The sequence below is a fragment of the Lissotriton helveticus genome, chromosome 1_1 (genome assembly GCF_964261635.1).
Source record: "Lissotriton helveticus chromosome 1_1, aLisHel1.1, whole genome shotgun sequence".
In the NCBI taxonomy this organism is placed as follows: domain Eukaryota; kingdom Metazoa; phylum Chordata; class Amphibia; order Caudata; family Salamandridae; genus Lissotriton; species Lissotriton helveticus.
In genome coordinates, this window is record NC_136057.1 from 648,383,504 (window position 1) to 648,389,503 (window position 6,000).

Genomic DNA, 6,000 nt, shown 5'->3' on the forward strand with positions numbered 1-6,000 from the left:
TGGGGCCCTTTAGAGAACTCCTGTGCTTTACCCTAGTCCCCCCACTTTTCTGCTGGGGATCCTGCCCACCTTTGGCTGAGTCTCCCACAAACGCTTTTTGCGAACCCTGGTGCTGGCATCCATAGCAAGCTTCCTGGGCCTGTCAGCTAACTATCAAGTAGGTGCTGGGATAGATATGCAAAACATTGACTAGACAAGTGCTCCCATGCAATCAAATTGTAGAGCCCCTACAAATCTGTTACATTACCGCCTTTCACGCAGCCATTCAGAGACCTACAGAACATATCTACACATTCCAATTAAGTGTTGGTCCCAGACTTTTTACTGGACCTAAACTGATCCCTGTACTTTTCAGTGAGTCCATACCTAGTGAGGAGAGCGTCTTTCATGTCAGCATAGGTGAGGTCCTGCCCCTTACCCAGAGCTCTCAGAGTATCCCTAGCTTCTTCTGGAAAGAGAGGCCACAACCCTGCCCCCCAGTTCCTCTCAGGGACCCCATTCATATGAATAGACAACTTGTACCCTTGAAACCACCTCTGTATGTCATTACAATTCTTGTACTCTTTACCTACATTCTTGGGGATGTGTACAATCCTGCCTGTGTGCGCTGAAGAGTTGTTTGCCACCATCTGAGCCAGACCTACTCTTTAGCTCCAGCTTCTTAATAATTCTCTCATGATCTAAGATCATCTTACTTTCCTCCATGGCTATTCTTTTGTCTTCCCTCTCACTTTCTATTCTGAGTTTCTCCAACTCAAACTTCCTTGCTTCACGCCTGTCCTCCAGCTCCTCTGGGGACAAGCTACTGCTGCCTTGCCTGGAGGGTTTCTCCCCTCCCGAAAGCACATCCACCCTAGGAACAGGTTACTCCACCTCTCCACTGAGATCACCAGATTGCCCACTGGCATGTCTGGCCACTACCCAGTCCCTCAAGGCCTTTTGTAGCTTATCCTTCCTGTGGAGGCCTCTGACGAGGACTTCCAGGTTCTTGCAAATGGTTTTCAATTCCTTTACGTTGTAGGATTCCAGCCTATCCTCCTCTCTAAGGATGCAACAGATGATGCAATTGATTCAGGCATGTTGAATTAGCAATTTCCAACTGGCAAGATCAAAAATAGGCCAAAAAGAAAAAGAACTAGTATGTGGCACATAATGGTCTGCAATATGGTAGTAGTGCACACCAGTTACTGTAAGTCAAGTGCAAACACAAGTCCTATCCTAACCGCTGACAACCAATGGTAGAAATGGGGGTCTCTAGTTTGTTAAGGGCTTGCACCTTTGCCCAAGTTGAGACCCTTCTTCCTAGTCAGGATAAGGGAGTTACACTCCTAAAATAACCCATGCTCACCCACTTGGAAGCTTGGCATGAGCAATCAGGCTTAACTTAGAGGCAGTGTGTAAAGCATTTGCACAAAACCAACAGTAACACAATGTAAGCACTACAAAAGAACACCACACAGGTTTATTTTTATATACTTAAACTAGACCAAATACGATAAAAATCCACACTACAGTACTTTAAAAATAGATGCGTTGCACGATGTCTTTACATTGCTGTGTCATTGCCACGTGGACCGCTGCTGCGCTTTGATTCACATTTAAAACCCTTTTAACTATTAGAATAGAACTGCTAGAATTGTATGTTGTGCTTTTCAAAAAACTGAAACCAGTCTCACCACACTAGCGGGCGGACCCCTGTCACTCTACTCGGCACCACCCCTTGGCCTCAGCCAATCTTGCCGGGAGGGGGAAGAGTCAGAGGCGGGGCCGGGCACAAATGCACGCCGCAGTACAGGAGCGCAGAGGATGTGCGCAGCGGGGGTGCCGGTGGCAGTTTGAAGGTGCACCAAAGGCAAGCCAGTCTGCGCCCGTACATGCCCTGACGGGCCCAGGGGCCATGAGCCATGGGCAATTTTTAAAATACTCCTCTGAGGAACTCATAACAATGGCCCAGCTGGCCTTCCCCCTTGATCCCACTACCCACAAGCATATTAGCGTTAACAGCATCTCTCAACCATGGAGATTCCATGTCGATCCACTACCTCCACTCCTTACTGCCCCCAAGGTCCCGGCCTACCAAAGTAAAACACACTGCCATATGTATTTTCTACCTCAACACCAGCTCCTTGGTTAAACACCAGTTGGACATCTTTTTGCTGCTTATGTCAGAAAAACCAGATGTTTTTCTGGGTACGGAAACCTGGCTAAATCTCGATTCCGCCCCGGACATATTAGCGGCGCTACCTCAGGACTATTACATACTACATGCAAGTCGGCTCCTAGGTAAAACTGGTGGCGGAGTAGCCACCATCATTCATAAGGACCATAATTTCACTACCATCACCCCTCTTAGTCTTCCGGCAGTAGATAATATGGCCATTAAACTGGATTCCAGTTCGGGACCCCTCATCTGTGTTCTTGTCTACAGGTCTCCACAGCACATGGACTCATTTCCTCTTTCTCTGAGAAAACAAATGGCTAATTTGGCTACAAACTAAACTAAGATACTACTTTTAGGCGATCTGAACTATTGGTTTAACAACACCCTTGATGGGCCGATGCCGCAGAACTATCTGACCTACTCTCCAACCATAACTTTACAGAGCACATATCCTCTCCCACCCATATCAAAGGGCACACATTTGACCAAATCTGGTCCACCAATCTATCGGTACCCAAAATCTTACCATGTATATGGTCAGATCATCATTTAATAATATTTGCAGCAACGATCCCCCTTAACATCAAGCCCCCCATGGCTGAGGGTGGCATGATAAGAAAGTGGCAGGCTCTCAATAAACAGGAATTCATCGACACCATGGCCAGCTCATTGCCCGCCCTTGTCCCCGATATTAACGCCCCGGAAGAGAACATTTCTGCCTGGCTACTTGCGGCCTGCAACACACATGCCCTGCTTACAAAACTCAATCGTGCTCGCCAAGCCGACACTCAGAAATGGTTCTCTGTTGAGCTAAAAAAAGCAAAAACTGGCGCTCTGCCAAAAAGAAAGGAGATGGAGATTAAGATACTCCCTCGAAGAAAAAATCCAGTACTCAAAGGCTCACAAAGAGTATAAAAACGCTATAACGGCAGCCAAGGCCGCCTACTTCTCTGCCAGAATCTTGAGCTCTCTCAACAGGTCAAAGGAAATCTTTAAGATAGTCAATGACCTTTGTAATGCTGAGAGAATACTCCCCAAACAGACGCCTACCCAAGACATATGCAACTCCCTGAATGACTATTTCATGGAAAGAATTTCCAGCATTAAAGCCAGCAATTCCACTTCCAGATATATGGAGCCCTCCGACACCATGATAACCAATACAGTCACCATAGACCACTTCCCTGCCATATGCTCACAGACCTTCTTAGACTTGCTGGCCCGAGTCAAATCAGGCTCCCCTTAATATAAGTGGGTCAAATGTTTGCTCAGTAATGCTCCTTGTTTGCCTTTGAGCAGCATTGCACCTCTTTTGCCTAAAGATTTAGGGACAAAAGTATGGAGTTGTGATACATGATGGTCATACTGCATATGCGCTATCACGTGGAAATGTACAAACCTGTTTTAGATTAAACATTTTCAAATGTGGATAGTAAATTTAAATGTTAAATGAAATCTGAAACCTAACAACCAACCATCCCCTAACGGTCCTCTTGTTAGCTGGTCATATTCTCCACAGCGTCTAAAGATCAAGGAGTCATAATCGCTCTGAGGGGATTGTGAAACTAGGTCTGTGATCGGGCATGTGGCCTTACGTGCTACTAGTTAGTATGTGTAACAGATTTGGGCTTTTACAATTACGACACTATTACTCTATTTCAGAGGGTGGATATATTAAAACTTGTACCGTCTACACATCTGATCACTTTTGGGAAATGTGCTTCTACTTGGAACTGGGTTTTTGTAGCTTACAACTCAATAGCGTTATTTGGAAATGCAATGTATTAATTTATTATAGCCCACTTTGCATCTAGAAATTGTTTAAACACCCTGAATAAAGCACTCTGTGATATCCTTCCTACAACTGCAACAGTTCATTGGTAGCTACAAGAAGCTAAATGATTGTAAGCTGAACAATACCTGAATATAGGTAAAGCACAGGGTCAAATTCATTAATTAAGGATAGAATTACGTTTTGGTAAACCTCATCTGTTTGGTCAAACAGTGTCACCCTCTGTCTGAAACTTCTTTCACTCCTCATTGAGCTCCAAGAACCGATTCCTCCTCACTACGGCATTGAGGCCTGCCATTGTAAAGAATGCAATGTATTTCAGGCAGACTTTTACACTTTGCACCTGGTTACCATTTGTTTCCAAACTATGGTATTTTGCACTTTACAAAATGTTATCTTTCGACAAATGTTCTGTACGCGAATGGTTTATACATCAGAATGTTTTGTCATTCCATGTAATACTGGTTCAGTATTTTCTTACGCAAAAATAATAAGTCGCTAAATATTCGATGTGTTATGCTATTTTAATAAATACACTTTAAGCGCATTTTCGTACATCACACACACCCTTTTTAGCAGTCACTAACATGTGTGAGCTTGGATAGCGAATCACTAATCTTTCATACATCAGACCCCATATCTCTACGACTATATCTATGACTAAATCTGATTCTCCAACTTGCAGATCCCCTAGGGAGGACGAATTCTCCAGGGAACCATGGAATTTCCTGGATTCTATGCTATTTAGATATTTTAAAGAAACTTAAACACCCAGTTCACTGAACAAGTATTCAATTGGGCCATTGCAACAATTATCCTCAAGGAAGGTAAAGACCCATTTGACTTCAGGAGTTACAGACTCATCACCCATAATAAGGTTGAATTCAGGATTATAGTTAAGACCTTGATGACAAGACTGCATAAGGGAATTCACTCACTAGTGCACCCTTTCCAAGTTGGATTTGTACTTAGCATTCTAGTAGAAACCACCTGAGAGCACTGGTGTTTTTCTATGCAGCTCCAAAGACCTAAACAAGAATATTGTAGCCATCTCTCTTTATAATGAAAGGGACCCCACCATATTAAACAGGCTTACTTGTTCAAATATTAGACAGATTTGACTTAGAACAGGTCTGTATGCCCAAAGTCAATTGACTTTACAACTGGCAGACCAAGTAGTCAAACTACTGGGTCTTCTTGTTGTGTTTCAAGCAGAAGACGAACCTCCATCATTTTTCTCCTGACAATTGAACCTCCATCTGCTGCAATACAACATTTTGAAAAGATCTAGTGGACACCTATTGTGGCAAGACCTGTGAAGTCATTTATTTCTACTAGTGACACCCTATGAACAACCTGACTAATCTATACTAGCCTTGATGTCCCTAAGCGACTCCTTCTCACAGTACTCTGGCTAAAAAGTAAACTGAGGAAAAAGTAGAGTGGTGGCCTTGTCTTTTACCACCATAAAGGTGTTTTTAGTTCGACTGTGCATAAAATGGAACTAGAAAGGCCTGAAATATCTACTCAGCATGAAATGGAACCAGAAAGGTCTGAAATATCTACTCAGCATGAAATAGAACCAGAAAGGTCTGAAATATCTACTCAACATAAAATGGAAACAGAACGATCAGAAATATTTAGGTATCCTGCTCATTAGGGTGTGGGAAAAATGGTTGAGGATAACCTATACCCCCATTACCCGTAACGACTTTGTAAAGAGGTCCAGCTACAACTTTCACTATGGCGGAGGGCTCAGGCAGTAAGTCAACTATTTTGGCAGATGTAAGAGTTACAGGTGAGAATCAAGAGCTGCTGACTAATGTAGAAACGCATTGGAGAACAGACTCGTACAAATATCCATTTGTATATGTCTCACAAAATCTAGATATTAATGTGGGTATATATAAAGCTTAAATCTATGCGGTGGCAAAGAGTGCTGTACAGCGCTGATAAACACAAACACAACTTAGGATCATTTACAAAGTAGAGGTATAGCTGCTGCAGTCAGACAGGGTACATGATTATTAGGATGTGTAGAGAGTGT